This window comes from Lithobates pipiens, unplaced genomic scaffold (assembly GCF_037356315.1).
Source record: "Lithobates pipiens isolate NorthernLeopardFrog02 unplaced genomic scaffold, aLitPip1_a1.2 Scaffold_19, whole genome shotgun sequence".
NCBI lineage: Eukaryota > Metazoa > Chordata > Amphibia > Anura > Ranidae > Lithobates > Lithobates pipiens.
In genome coordinates, this window is record NW_027507764.1 from 82,039,132 (window position 1) to 82,056,028 (window position 16,897).

The 16,897-nt window shown below is 43.7% G+C and overlaps 1 protein-coding gene across 11 annotated transcripts in view; it reads left to right on the forward strand.

The window, feature by feature from the left end:
- KIAA1217 (KIAA1217 ortholog) overlaps positions 1 to 16,897 on the forward strand; it is a 954,123-nt gene that overhangs the window by 588,499 nt on the left and 348,727 nt on the right. The gene's annotated exons all lie outside the window — the stretch shown is intronic.

The following is a 16,897-nucleotide window of genomic DNA, read 5'->3' on the forward strand; positions in this document are numbered from 1 at the left end:
ATACAGATAGTATGGCTGAATTCGCATCGCACCCGCCGCAAACTCGCACAGGACCCTTTTTTTGGTCCGCAGCAGAATCGGATCGCATGGGTGTTCACACTATGCGATCCGATTCCTGTCCGAGTTTGCAGATCGCACTGCGATATGCGGACTGGTCTGGGGGTGTCATTAACATTTCATTGACACTCCCAGCAGTCCGCATAGGGCAGTGTGAACTGCCGGCGGGAGGCATGCGATGCATCGCTATGGTGTGAACCTAGCCTTAAAGTCAATGCCAGTGGAAAGGTTTAAAAGGAGAGTGAGCCTTAATGACATTTGGTGATGATGGATAATACAAACATGGTGCACTGGGGGCCACATAACCCAAGTCCAGTCAAATTTTGGCTGCCATTCTCTTGAGCAGGCTAATAAACTCAGTTAGCTCCCAGTTGTTCCACACAGTAGGTCAAACCTTTTTTCTTTTTTCTTTTTTCATTCCTTGCAAGGATCGATAATACTTTCTTTTTTTCAGTGATCGGTCCCTTTTGGATTTAGTGGTCACGCATGCCGTGGAGAGGTTACTGGGTTGTCATTGCTCAGGTGATCTTCTATACTGGGAGCTAATCCCACCTCCATTCTGTATCTGCAACCTAAGATTAAAAGAAGAAAGAAGTGAGTCTAATTGCAACTACCTATAATTAGTTACTTGACCGTAAACAAGGTTAAAGGGCATTTTCATGTAAGTTTGACAAACCTCGCCTCTTATTAGATTGGACAGTAAGACAAGAAAAGCAAGATTCCAACAATTTCTCATTATGATTATCTCATTTGCAGGACCAAGGGGCCGATTCTTATCCCTCTGTACACGGAGAACCCTTCAGTGACCATTGAGGACACTCTTTTTAGGCAGGGAGCAGGTAGGAAGGCAGGCCTTAGCTCGGAAGGCAGATATCTGTAATAAAATGATACAAAAGAGCATCTATCCTATGGAGATACCAACAGGCATCTTGTGATGACAAGACATTTTTATTAAAAGCTCAGTTACAGCCAAAACCTTTTTTGAGTTTCGTATGTATTTAGAAATTTAAACTTTGTCAACTTTATAAAGCTGTCATTAGAAATAACAGGCAGTGGGGAATATCTCCCTACCTCCTGCCTCTCTGGTGGGTATGAGACAGAACAGTGAATTATGGGACACCCCTATACCCCCAGTGCCAACATGGCAGCATATGTGAGGAAGTATGGCTTCATTGATTGGTGGCAGTAAGTATTTGATACAATTTTCCACTTTCCTGGCGCCAACATGAGAGCATACTACCACAGATATGGATTGGCGCCCTGAGAGGAAAATTACAGTAAGTATTTGATGCAATTTTCCATTTTCTAGCTGAGTGAAATAGTTAGAACCTTCTTCATCTCTATCTAAAACTAGCCATACGCTAGTAAATTTTGAAGGAACATTCGTATGAAAATTACATTTGATGACAATGAATCTAATTAGAAAATTCATTAAATTAAAAATTTGTTTGCTTTTGCCATTCAATTTTGGGATGAATGGACTTTCTTGAACACAAAACACATTCATTGTCAGATATTTATTCATTTCACAAACAATTTTCAATCCTTTTCAATCAACTTTTCTTGTAACTGCAGTCAAAAGCAAACTTTGATTTGACACTGCTAAAAATTTTTTTACAAGTGCGAGTACCGATACTTTTTTTTTGTACTCGCGGATTCCAAATACTGATACCTACTGCAACTGTTTTGTTTATACTTCAGCTATCAGCAATTGTACAAAGCATTAAAAAGTAATTTACAAATGAAATTTATTTATTATTATTATTATTATTTTTTTTTACATTTTGCGCTTTTTTTCAATGTAAAACATGTTTATATGTTAAAGATGTAAAAATATTAATGAACAAAGCAAACAATTTTTTTTCAATTATTAATAGTTTTATTAAATAGAAGTGAAAAAAAATCTGCAGTAAAATAATAATTGAATGGATGAGAATAAGGAGTTAATTAAGACTGATTAGAGTACATTAAGGGTTAATAGGGGTTAAACAGAGGAGCATTTAATAAAAAACACAAAAAAAAAAGTTTTGGCAGCTTGCTTTAAACTGACTTTATCTGCAGATCTAAGTTCATCCCTTTGATCTGTAGATCTGCTTGGACTTTGAAGAAGGGGACATATCCCAAAAGCTAGTCCTGAAAAATTGTATGTTAGTGCAAATAAAAAAAATATCACGGACAGTACTCATTTTTCTCTATCTGTAGATGAAGAAACATACAAAAAGAAACAATGTTTTTTTTTATCTCAGTGCTTCAGCGGCTGAACGATGTTGTTGATAAACATTGCCCGGCTGCTTTGTTTTTTGACAGATCCAATTTCCAGCTTTCTTTACCATTTCAGCTGTCAACAGGTAAACCCCACTGACAGCTGAAATAGTCATTAATTGTTAAGGATCGCTCCTTAACCGATCCGGGCGATAATTGCCAGCTTTTTTTTTTTACATTTCAGTGGGGCTGAAAAAACCAAGCCTAAGAGTATCGATACTCGTGCAAATGCTTAGTATCAGTATCAATGCAACCCTAAAAAAAATCAAATGAATGTTCCTAAAACAAAAAAATCTAAATTAAATTCTATTAATGTATGGCCAGCTTAAGTCAGAATAATAGCACACAGTTCTTTTTTAAACGTGGAAATAGCATGCAGTTCTACTCATCCGTTGAACAATCCAGGTTGAAAAAAGTACATGAACTAAAGTTGCCACCTCATCCCTTTAAAGCTGAATTTTACTGATTCTGTGGCTGATTAAGGTGGTAATTAAACTTGCTTAGTGTCTTATCTGCATTTAAAATTAGCCTCAGAACCTGTGTAATTAATATGTTTTTAGTTTTAAAGGAATGAGGAGGTGGCAACACTTATGCCGCGTACACACGCACAATCGGAATTTCGGCCAGCAATAGACAGATGAGAGCTTTTCATCAGAAAATGCGACTGCGTGTATGCTCCATCGGAATTTAGCTGGCCGAATTCCCACCAGCAAAAATTTGAGAGCATGTTCTCAATTTTTCAGATGGAAAAACTTTCTATCGGAAATTCCGATCGTGTGTATGCAATTCCGACACGCAAAAACTCACGCATGCTCAGAATCAATTACGAGATGGATACTATTGGCTACTGGGTATTGAACTTCCTTTTTCTAGTCCTGTTGTCCGTGTTGTTGTATGTCACTGCGTTTTTAACAGTCGGAATTTGGTGTGACCGTGTGTATGCAAGACAGCTTGAGCGAAATCCCATCGGAAAAACCATCAGAGCTTTTTCCGACCAAAATTCAGATCGTGTGTATGTGGCATTAGTGAACGCTTGTATTCTGTAACTGGAAGAGACACTTTTTTTTAGACATGACTTCCTTCAAATGTTTTCTGCATCTTCTGATCAGAGTTGCATAACAGATTAAGACCTTTCCTCCATACAAATATCTCCATTGATATTTCTGGGCTTCCACTGTCTCTTCAGGTCATGCGATAGCATCTCGTTTGGGCTGAGGTCTGGACCTGGCCCCTTTTTTACAATTTTGTTTGGAGTCATTGCTTTGATGCATCACCCAGCTTCTGTTAACCCTCAGATAAGGATTTGTTTTATAGTGGTTTCACTTGTTTCCTCATTATAACCAGCTATCCTGGCCCTGACCCAGAAAGCAGCCCCAAACTTGATATTCATCCCACCACGCTTATTGGTTGGGATGAGGTTTTGGCGTTGTGTCTGTGTGTAGTTGTATCCGCATATTGCTTCCAAAGAGTTAAAGTCATTTATTTTAACATAACTTGCTCAGAAGCTTTGAAGAACATCCTGGTACTTTTTTACAAATAAGGCCGCGTACACACGCGGGGACTGTCTGCCGAAACTAAGTTCGTCAAACAGTCCGCTCAAACTTTTGAATGAACGAACACGCCCACACACGGCACTTTTTGAGCGGACAAATACGGCAAACTTTGTTCGTCGTACTAAGTCCGCGCAACTTTTGAAATGAACGGACTCGCCCACACACGAGGCAACAGTCCGCTCATTTCGAGCGCGTGTGCAGGTAGGCGGGGCCCGCGACGGAGACGTCGCGGGCTCCACCGCCTGGAATGTACTTAAAGGGGAACCCCAACGCCGAAAAAAATCGGCGTGGGGGTCCCCCCAAAGTCCACAACAGACCCTTGTCCGAGCACGCTACCCGGCCGGCCAGGAAAGGGGGGCGAGCGAGCGCGCCCCCCCCCCACCCGAGCCGTACCAGGCCGCGTGCCCTCAACATGGGGGGTGCCTTGGGGAAGGGGGGGCCGTGCGGCCCCCCCACCCCAAAGCACCTTGTCCCCATGTTGATGAGGACAAGGGCCTCTTCCCGACAACCCTGGCCGTTGGTTGTCGGGGTCTGCGGGCGGGGGGCTTATCGGAATCCGGGAGCCCCCTTTAATAAGGGGGCCCCCGGATACCGGCCCCCCACCCTATGTGAATGAGTATGGGGTACAATGTACCCCTACCCATTCACCTGTAAAATAAAAGTACCCAAAAAAAAAAACACAACACACGAGATAAAATATTTTATTGCACAGCTCCGGGGGTCTTCCGTCTTCGGGGGTCTTCTCGCCGGACTCCTCCGCTATCTTCTTGTAGCTCTTTTGCTAGCGGAGGAGTCCGGCTTTATTCCTCCCCGCCGCCGGCCTCTTCTCCCGACTTCGGGGGTCTTGTCCCCCTCTTCGGTTCTTCTGCCGGGCCACCGCGCCTTCTTATAGCTCTTTTAGAGGCGGTGGCCCGGTCTTCTGTCGCCGCTGTCACCGCTGTCGCCTTCCGGTCGCCTTCCGTTCTTCTTCTTGTTCTTCTTCTTCTTCTCCAGGAGATGTTGACACGTCGCTCTCTCCGGCCGGAATGCCAGAGCCGCGCTGTGCGGCCACTTATATAGTGACAATGGGGCGGTGTCACATGGTATATGTCACATGGGTTGGTCACATGGTGACCCCGCCCCCTTACGATGTCATAGTCCCCATGTGACATCAACCCATGTGACCAACCCATGTGACATATACCATGTGACACCGCCCCATTGTCACTATATAAGTGGCCGCGCAGCGCGGCTCTGGCATTCCGGCCGGAGAGAGCGACGTGTCAACATCTCCTGGAGAAGAAGAAGAACAACAAGAAGAAGAACGGAAGGCGACCGGAAGGCGACAGCGGCGACAGAAGACCGGGCCACCGCCTCTAAAAGAGCTATAAGAAGGCGCGGTGGCCCGGCAGAAGAACGGAAGGCGGCGGCGACAGAAGACTGGGCCACCGCCTGTAAAAGAGCTATAAGAAGGCGCGGTGGCCCGGCAGAAGAACCGAAGAGGGGGACAAGACCCCCGAAGTCGGGAGAAGAGGCCGGCGGCGGGGAGGAATAAAGCCGGACTCCTCCGCTAGCAAAAGAGCTACAAGAAGATAGCGGAGGAGTCCGGCGAGAAGACCCCCGAAGACGGAAGACCCCCGGAGCAGTGCAATAAAATATTTTATCTCGTGTGTTGTGTTTTTTTTTTGGGTACTTTTATTTTACAGGTGAATGGGTAGGGGTACATTGTACCCCATACTCATTCACATAGGGTGGGGGGCCGGTATCCGGGGGCCCCCTTATTAAAGGGGGCTCCCGGATTCCGATAAGCCCCCCGCCCGCAGACCCCGACAACCAACGGCCAGGGTTGTCGGGAAGAGGCCCTTGTCATCATCAACATGGGGACAAGGTGCTTTGGGGTGGGGGGGCCGCGCGGCCCCCCCTTCCCCAAGGCACCCCCCCTGTTGAGGGCACGCGGCCTGGTACGGCTCGGGAGGGGGGGCGCGCTCGCCCGCCCCCCTTTCCTGGCCGGCCGGGTAGCGTGCTCGGACAAGGGTCTGTTGTGGGCTTTGGGGGGACCCCCACACCGATTTTTTTCGGCGTTGGGGTTCCCCTTTAAGTCCATACCAGGCGGTGGGGCCCGCGACGTCTTCGCGGGCCCCGCCTACCTGGAGACGCGCTCGAAATGAGCAGACTTTCCTCCGAGCGGGAACAGTTTGCTCATTTCGAAAGTGGCCTACACACGGGCGGACTGTCCGCTCAAACCAAGTTTCAGCGGACAGTTTTTCTGAATTTCCGAAAAACTTTGTTCGTCAAACTGTCCACTGAAACTGTCCGCTGAAGCCCCACACACGAGCGGACTGTCCGCTGAAACACTGTTCAGCGGACAAAGTTGAGGGAACAGTCCGCCCGTGTGTACGCGGCCTTAGAGGATTTTTTTTTTTGGGAGAGCAGTTTTCCACCAAACACTCAGCATGTTGTTGTGGGCTTCAGGGCCGTCTTTAAGATAGGGCAAAAGGGGCAGCTGCCCTGGGCCCTGTCATTGTTGTGGGGCCCAAAGCAGATGCCTCATACTTACATACTTGCCAACTATCCCAGTTTAAAAGTTTTAAAGTCTCATGCTGTGTCCTGATATCTCAGTGTGGAGTGCTGGTACTAATGCTGCCCTGCTCCGCCCTATTGTTGTGTACAGATGACTCACCTGCAGACCCTGTGTTTTCATGTAAATAACCGGATTCCTATGTAAATTGTGACCCCATTCATAAGTAAACAGCTGCGGCCGGCAATATTGATATGTAAATAAGAGCGACATTCATATGTATATCATGTCCCCCTGCAGTGAGGAGATGATGTGCTGTAACCTCTAGCAACCAATCAGTGAGCAGTATTACTGTACAGTAATCTCTAGCAACCAATTAACAAGCCTAAATCATTTGCTGTAACCTCTAGCAACTAATCAGTGAGCCGTAATGTGTGCTGTAACCTCTATCAACCAGTCAGTAAGCAGTAATGATATGCTGTAACAGCTGCCAACCATTCACATTTGCTGCCTGCTCTGATACAGTAAACTCATTTTAAGTCTAGCTGCTATATATTGTATATATTGTATGCAGGTGTAGAGTGAAATTGCATGGGGGGTGGGGGGGGGGGGGGGCAAGAAAATTTTTGACCAGGGTCCAATCAACATTAAAGACGGCCCTGGTGGGCTTCAAGACCACTGTACATTTCCACAATTCTTGCTTTAATATCATCTAAAATTTATTTTAATTGGGCAATAGTTCACATGAATAGACCTTGTTTAAGAAGAAAAGTCTCTGCCAAATGTGTGCTTTCTTTTATGGGACAGGAGACCTTCAAACCATACTTCTAAAGTCAACTGATTGATTTAAGTACCTGTGTGCAATTACCCTCTTCCCAAGATGTCATTCTGCAAGAGATTTATTTACTCAAATAATCAAGGACCTTCATTGTTTACACCATCTATCTGATAAAGATATAACCATGTAAATTGATGTGCGTATTTGTTGAAGTCAACTTGTCACTTAATAAAAAATAAAGCTGATAACAAGTACAAAGTTCAGGGACCCAGAAGCATCTGAATATCATTTGGCAGCCTTTATTGCTCTTTTACACCCACAAGTTTGTGGGTAGGGTGCAGCGTGGTGCGCCGACGCCAACAATGCACTCAGAAGCCAAGGAAACAGTATATTGTGAGAGGTCCAACAACATATAAACAGGCCGGGCAGGAAGGCACAACGACTGGGGCCACTTACAAGCAGTAGCAGAGGATCAAGATCCTGTAATGATGCCATCAGTTTCTGCAACGAGGAGCGGTAATGGGGCCTGGCTGGTTTCACATGCAGATGGGAGGCTTCTTATGAGGAGATGGCATAGTCCTTGCACTTTTCCTACACCACAGAAACTTTTCCCTGTCGTTAAGCACTGCCCCTGCGGGACAGGAAACGTGACCCTATGATAGCCACTCGCATTAAGCATGCCAAACCCAGGAGCTGGTGTCTTAAATCGACCCTGCCTGATCCAAGATGGTGGCAAAAGTCATGTGGAATGCAATCAGCTCTCTCTCTGTGATGACAAGAAGTCAAGCGCCACCTACAGTGGGGAATACAGACTGCACCTGCCTACACGTTGGCCCTTCCTGATAGGTAAAAGCTCAAACACTTTCTGATGATGTCAGAGCTTGCTTTCCTCTTACATTCTATTAGCCCATCACTATATGGAGGTTGCCCTAGCTTTGGCACTAGCAGAGACGTACCCTATTAAAATGGTCCATCTTAAGAGCATTGGAGGAGCATTGAAAGCTGCTACAGGTATGTTTATATGGAGTTATATCTATCTATCTATCTATCTGGCTTCCAATAATCTTTTCACCCAATTATTCTCCTTGCCAATTAATGCAGAGTGAGAATTTTGCCTCTGGTGGTGTCCTCTAAGGTGGCTCCTTGACTCAGGACTCTCAATTGCCTTACACTAGTAATAAATACTGGGGTGATTTTACAGTAATTCAGAATTGTCATTATTGGTCTTGTTCCATGGCTATCACCACACTATATAATCAGAATAGTGGAAGGAGGGGGTGTCAGTTTAATTGATGGCACAGACAACTCTGAGCCTAAAACAATTCTGAATAGAAAACTCTGAAAAGTTATTGGAATAGTTCAGATACGCTTGACATATCAGTTCAACAAGACATTGTGTAACTGCACTTCTTGCAAAGGGAGTCTGTTGTCAAGCTGTTTGGCGTTGTTCTTGTTTATGAGCTTCTGTGTACATTGTTTAGTCATTTCACACTTCGAATGGTTTTCTTTTTCTCTGAAAAGTACAAAATAGACAAAAAAGTTTAGTAATCACAAGAAATAAATTCAATGGGCTTTAGCAATTTTAGTTGAGCATCTGACCACTTTGTAGAGTGAGGCTACTTACAGCTGAATCATTCAATATATTGCCCTGTGCACCTTACAGAATTATTTAATATGGCTGCACCCACAATTAAACTGGAACTATGGTCATTCTATGGTCATTCTATATAATCACATAATCATAGGATGTAGGGCTATTATTACTGGTAAGACAGTACATGTTGATTCTACCAGTGGAACCATTGGATAGGTACAGTGGGACCTTGGATTATGAGCATAATCCGTTCTAAGAGAATGCTTGTAATCCAAAGCACTTGTATATCAAAGCGAGTTTTCCCATAGAAGTCAATGGAAACAAAGATAATTAGCACTTGCATATCAAAGAGAGTTTCCCCATAGAAGTCAATGGAAACAAAGATAATTAGTTCCCTATTGCCTTCTATTGCATGCAATACCGCATGTGGCCAGGGGTGGGGGGGTGCTGGAGAGCCTCGTAAATACTCAGGGACAGCTCAGCTGAACTCGAAAAGGCTTGGAAACACTCGGGAACTGAGAATTTCGGAGTGTTTACAAATATTTCCAAGTATTTCGGAACTGCTCCTAAGGCCCCTTTCACTCGGGACGGATCAGTAATGATCCGCCCCGTGATGATCCACTTGCTCCGTTGTCCCCGCTGAGCCGGCACATAACAGCCCTGTCAGCTCTCCTCTATGGGGATCGGATGAGCACGGACCGTCTGTCCGTGTTCAACCGTTCCGCTCAGCAGACTGATAGAAAAATAGGATTTTCCTCCGTCTGCAGAATCGGACAATTGCGGAGGCGGACGATATCGGGTGTCTGCGGATGTTCATCCGCAGACACCCGCTTTCCCATAGGAATGCATGTATGTCCGTATTTCATCTGCAAACGGATGGATGAAATACGGACATAATGTCCGCATGTGTGAAAGGGGCCTAATGGCTGCAAACCATTCCGAGTGTCACCAGCGCCCCCCCCCCCCCCCCGCACCTCTGGCCAAATGTGGTAGTGCACACCTCATTAGCTTGAATTCTGCTCGTTTTGAGAGACAACACTCGCAAACCGAGTCAGGATATTTTTTTTTAAATGTGCCCGTTTTTCAAAACGGTCTTTAACTGCATTACTTGTTAACCAAGGTTCCACTGTACTCTGAGAGGTGACAACACTTTTCCTTCTGAAGTAAAATAACTGAAGTGTTGTCACCTTTGCTGCTGGTGTAGCGGCTTAGATGTTGCTACTGTCGATAACCCTATCAGTGAATAGCAATGCCTAACTCCACCCACAGCACTTTAGATTTACAGCACATTATTGTATTTGCAGGAGCTTAGAGAAAATATGTAAAAGCCATGTCCAGTCACTCCCACCCATATTATATTCATATTAAAGGGAAACTCCACTTTCCTGTGGAAAAAAAAATAGCAGATAAAAAAAATAATATAGCATATACAATTGCAAATAAAGTCATATTATAATTGAATGTCATTAAAAATTACCTTTGCTTTTCAATTTGCATCCGCTGTATTTTTTTGCAAAAGGCAAAATGGCTACCTGGAGGTATTCTGTACACAGAATGTGTACAGAACACCCCCCCCCCACCCCGAAACATAATTTTCTGCTTGTCTAATTGGCTCCCTGTTTTTTCCAAGTTTGCTGTAAGATACAAGTCGGATTTAATCCCATGGCAGGCAGGCATCCCCTTAAAAAAAAATGTAATTTTTGGTGAGATTCTCCCAATAGGAAATCACGTCTAAAGGGATGCAGACCCTGCAATTTTTCACATTAGAGCCCTGCAGATACAGCAGCTGATTGATGATTATGCAAACAAACCACTCCCATTAGATTCACTTGCCACAGACAAACACACAAGGATTTCTTCAGAATAACATAAGGTAGGAAACTGAAACGAAGTTTGTTAAAATCCTTGCCATGTAGATAAATCACCCGGAGGGCAAAGTTTTTTTTCTCAACAAAAGTGGAGTTACTCTTTAACATATTTAACACACTCACATGTAGTTAAAGTGGAAGTAAACCCATCCACAAAACTGTTTCATTTCCGGGGCATGCCGGAAATGTAACACTCCCATTGGTTGGGCTCTCAATCAAACTGTTAAACCATCCAATGGCTGGTGTCATGACTGATCACATGTGCAGCCTCATGGTAGTTTTATATTAAACAGAGGCAAAGATGGCAGCTTCCTTGGCTGAAAACGATAGGGGGGTTTACTTACACTTTAATTCGCCTGGTTGTCACTATAAAATGAAAAAAAAAAATTTCACTGCCACAGTAGCAATACTACCCCGCTTGTTATGACTGCACAAACATGCATAACTACACTCACAGTCAATGCATTGATGCGCACAACCCCCGTTTGCTGCCACTGCTCCGATGCGCATAACCTTCCTCTCTGCACAGAACCCCATTGACTAATACATTGATGCACATTATCTTATTAAAGGGTGACAGCCAGACAACTAGCATTTTCCTAAGGGGAGTACAGCAATATTAGCTTTCATGTTGCTGTCATGGGAATTTTATTGCAGCAGGTGGCTCCCCTGTGCGAAACCACATTACTGTATGTGGGCTCGCGGGGTGGTGATGCTCATGGCCGATGGTCGCGATGACCACTGGCCACAATTGATTGTGACAAGGAAACACAGAACAGGGACTGGTGTATGTAACCACACACTTCCCTGTTCTGTTCTGACAGGAGTGACAGATCATGTGTTCCTATTAGCTAGGAACCACGATCCGTCACTTCCTCTAGTTAGTCCTCTCCCCCTTCAGTTAGAATCACCTCCCAGGAAACACAGTTAACCCCTTGATCACCCCCCTAGTGTTAATCCCTTCACTGCCAGTTGAATTTTTACAATAATCAATGCATTTTAAATCGCACTGATCGCTGTGTTAATGCCAATGGTTCAAAAAAATGTGTCAAAATGTCCGATGTGTCCGCCATAATATCGCAGTCATGATAAAAATTGCAGATCGCCGCCATTACTAGTAAAAAACAAATAATAATAAAAATGCTATAAATCTATCCCCTATTTTGTAGACGCTATAACTTTTGCGCAAACCAACCAATATACGCTTATATGCTATTTTCTTTTTTTACCAAAAATATGTAGAAGAATACATATCGGCCTAAACTGCTTTTTTTGTTTATAGCGCAAAAAATAAAAACGGCAGAGGCGATCAAATACCACCAAAAGAAAGCTCTATTTGTGGGAAAAAAAGGACATCAATTTTTTTGTTTGGGTACAATGTCGCACAACTACGCAATTGTCAGTTAAAGCGACAGGAAGGTTGTAATGCCCCATACACACGGACGGACATTCTGACCACAAAATCCATCGGATTTTTTCCGACTGATTTTGTCCTAAACTGGTGTTGCATACACACTGTCGGTCAAAGTTGTCAGAAAATCCGATCGTTCGAAACGTGATGACGTTCGTTTGTTATGACGGGACTACGTTGAGGCTAGTAGCCAATAGCTTTGGTCTCGTAATTTGATCTGAGCATGCGTGGCACTTTGTCCGATCGGAATTCTCTACAAACGATTGGAAAAAGTCTGATCGGATTTTTTTGATGGAAAATTTGAGATCCTGCTCTCAAATTTTTCCGTCAGAATTTCCGACCGGGTGTACAAGACATAAGTGCTTAAAAATAACTTCAGTGCACTGAATTCTTATGCTAAATAAATCCATCTATGTAACATACATCTCCATATAGATCAGAATGTATCATATGATGTTTCATTGAAATATCTACACTTGAATTGTGAGTGGCCCTGTAGAACAGGTATTCCTTCTGCTGGGTGTAATGAATTGTACAATAACAGGATTATTATGAATTAATTGGAATGGCAGACATATATGAATGGCTTAATTGTGATAAGCTTTCAGTCATTAGGTTACACCTTTTATAATGCAGGACAGGAAGTCCATAAACTGTCATCCTAACACGTCATGACATCAGTATTTCATTATAAGCCGTTGTATTTAGATTTGGATTTTTCGGTGAGGGTGGGGGGGGGGGGGGGGGAATCAGATAATGAGATCAGCAACAAACACTGTTGACCTTACGCAGTTCTATAGTTCAAAATGCTGTAAATGATGTGACTAGCACAGTGACTGACAACAACCAATAAAAAGGATTACGGATTGATTGCCATAGTCTTCTAGACATTTCGCTTTGCTTTATTATATAACTTTTATATAACCCCTATATATTTATGATCAGGTCTGGACTGGTGATCTCACAACACTGGCATTCGCCAGAAGGACTAATATGCCTGAGAAAATCTGTGGTCTGGTTGTTTAACTAAAGGAACATTTAAAAAAAACAGGCAAACTATCCATACATAATATGTCCCTATCCACCAAATATGTTACCGACTTGCTAAGGCACTGCCTGCAACGGAATTGTAGTCATCGTTCATTGGTTTTGTATGGTTCGCATCATTAAAATAATTTAGTCAGTTTGCGTCACTGACTATTTGAATGTATACATGTCTGTGATTGGTTCTTTTGAAGGAAAACAAATGTCTGATTGACTGTCTGTGAAGACACCACTTTCTTCTGTATTGTGTTGCATTGTATTGTCCTTATATGGTCGTTCACATCCTGTGTTGCTGCTGTGAGGTCACAAGCTTTGTAGGAGGTGTTTAGCTGTCGGAGGCAAACCCTCCAGGGCGTGGCTTCCTGTTGAAATGTAAATAAAAGATTTGTTCAGCTCAGAGAGGTCAGACAGGCTGACCGATTGGAGAATGTAAGAATGCTGGTGATGTCTCTTTAATGGGGAACCAGAGGGGCCTGCTGAGAAGCAGCCAGGCTGAGATGAGAATGTAGGAATGAGGGTGATGTCTGAATACTTGGATGAGTGGGTTGGAAGGTAAGCTAAAGTATTATATCATTAAGAAACAGGAGATTTGGCTGTGTGCTCTACGTACGACCAAAATTTTCAGAACAGGATGTAGTGAAATTCAACCAGAAAACAGTAAGGCCGCGTACACACGAGAGGATTGTCTGGCCAACTAAGTCCATCAGACAATCCGACAGACAGTCCGTCCTACTTTTGAATGAACGGACTTGACCACACACGATGAACAGACAGTCCGCTGAAAGCTTGCGCGATGACGTGTACAGCACGTACGACGGGACTAGAAATACGACGTCCAATACACTGCAATGCAACCTTCGGCCGTGTAAATCCTTTCTGAGCATGCGCCATACTTAGTCCGTCCAACTAGCCTACTCACGAGCGGACTGTCCGCTGAAACCAAAGTTGGACGGACAATATTACGGAAATTCCGAAAGACTTAGTCCGCCAGACTGTCCGCTGAAAAAGTCCGCTGAAGCCCACACACGAGCGGACTGTCCGCTGAAACACGTTTCAGCGGACTAAGTTGGACGGACAATCCTCTCGTGTGTACGCGGCCTAAGGCAAACCTGGGACAAAGCAGTAAACATACTTTTTAGAGTTCAGCATAAAAATATGTCCTGAAGTCCACCATGCCCGACAGGCACTTGAGTAAAAACAGCCTCAGCCCAGCTCTTCCTTGGCCACACTGATGCGTTCTGTCCTACCCACGAGGCATAGTGATGACTAAGTCCCATGGGTGGGACAAAGTGCGTCAAAGTGTGGCCTGGACAGAACTAGGCTGAGGCTGCTTTTACTCAAGTGACTGTTGGGCATGTTGATGTGGGGCGTTTCAGAAATCTTTTTTTTTATTTTGTAATTTTTTTATTTTTCCAAAGATGGTTACAGTCAACAGCCAAAATATGCAATGATAACCAATATCACAGTCAAATATCACAGAAAGGGTCACATAAGCAGAGTTATAGAACAACATGCCCAGCGCTGCACAGTATCGGTGATCATAAAAAACAATTGGGCAGTGCATCATGCTGGTGGGGCCCAGCAAACAATTATATGGAAGACCCAAGACATATATATTATGCTGAAAAAAAAAGTACATTAAGATACAATAAAGTGGAGTAACTTAGATTAGAACCTTTGTAACATAACAGTAGATAATGCTTCCATAAGGCCTGTTTAGCCCAGTAATGGGATAATATAAAGGGTGAAATGTAGGCAGGGATATACACCATATCTGAACACCATAGCCCATCAATGAGTTAGAACGATGGAGGAGAGAAAGCAGCCAGAGGGGGAAAGGATTAGGGGATTAGATGTCCCCATAACAAGAAAGGATAAGGGGGGGGGGGGAGAAAGAAGGAATGCAGAGAGGGCCTCTCGCCCAGTGAGTGGAGTTAAATCCAGGTAGGACATCTTTTTTTGCTGAATTTATTGCTCTTAGCTGGGACAGGCTCTCCTCAGATAACCCCCACAGTGTAAGCCACCAGATTGTGATGAAGGAGCTTGGAGGGGCACCTCTAGATTTCTGAAGCAGGTGCTTAGAGTTCCACTTTAACAAATTTGGCTCTACATGACCAGTCATTCAGCTCCTTGGTTGAAAAATAATCATTGCATTATTACCCTATTCACAGGTGGCCACTTTGAAAGCAGGTTCACCCTTCCAACCGAATGTTACAAGTGGATAATGATTGGACAAGCTATTGACAAATTCAAATAATGAAATCCAGATGATAATGAGCCTATGCACGTGTTAAAGGATTCAAATTACATTGCGGTAAATAATAATTGCATGTAGGTTAAGCTTTGGAGGTTAATGATTCCCCGGACAGCTGATGAGGTTATAATGTGCACCCCGCATTTACTCCAACTGGGAGCTTTATTCAGGACAATTGTCTTGCTGGTAAATAGATAACACAGATTTTGCCTGTCTGAATCACAAAACACACAATCACGGTAATTATGTTCTCTTTGTTTGCGGTTCCAGCGACAGCATCCGTGGGGACCCCATGGAGAAACTAGATATTGCAGCTGAGTTCAATGATGATGAAAGCACTTTTTAATGAGCAGAATTTATTATCTTTCTGTATTACCAATATTCACAATTTTATAAGGAAATTATTGTTTGCTTATTTATTATTTACCATATTTATTTTGACTTTACTTTTTTATTGCTGGTTCACCTTGAGCAAGAAACTTCTTGTTTTCATCTACAGACATCCCTTATCTGCATAGGCAGGGTTTTCATTTGGTAAAGGTGTGCTAACCCTTTAAGAAACAAGTAGAAATGGTATTGTGCCCAAGCAGTACCCTGAAAAATCTACCTTTTGTCTTGAATTATTTCTGCAGTATGAGGTCTAAAGCACTTCTGCCTGCTTTAGACTTATGAGATTTGTAGTCAGATTTGATAATGGCACCACTGTGCTGCTCATTGTTTTCCTTGCTGGGGAGGAAGTTGTACCTGAGGACTTGAAGTGCAAGTATAACTCTTTTTCTGCTTTATTCATCCTGGGGATCTGTGCTGCATCGACCTCCTCTGTTGCTTCTTCAATTTTATGCCACCAGTCATGGGATGAACATTCATGGGTGGGGTCAAGTGGGATGCTGTGATGTTAGAAAATAAAGTCCTGTATCTACCAAGATGGTGATCTGCACACAGAAATTCATTGTGGTATGAAGCACGATGTCAGCAATCGGGAAAAGCTCTGCTGCAGGAGACCCAGGCTCCTGTTAGAAATCATGGGGCCCTATACAGCCTTCCTGACGGGCGAGGACTGGAGTGCAGGTTCACTTTCAACACTCAACAGCAATCTACTGTTCAAGGCATTGACCATGCTGTAGTGCCTCAGCAGCCCTATTGTCCAGCAGTGGATCTCATTGGCCAAAACAAGAGGACATCAAGCCCCTCTTCCCTCCATGCCAGCCACCACATAGTTTGTGTAGGCGATCGTTGTGAATGGTGACAGTGACATGATCTTACATTTTCCACACTAATGAATTTAAAGAGGTGTTTTATTGTATTGAACTTTAAAGCCTTGTCTGAGTCACCCCGAAAGAAACATCTTTCTAGTTAACAAATAGACAAAGGAGACATCTGACATTTACTGCTGACTAAGCAATCACAAGTGCCCGGTATCTTTTCAAGAGGTAGCTCACTGAATGCTGATGTCACCCATGAAATGCCTCGTTTGTATTTTTATTAGGTCAAGTGTGTAAAGTGGTCATTTTTTAAGAATTCCTTTTCTTACAAACAAAGATCATTCTGTCTTTTCTTGATTCCTTGTTTATAACACCCA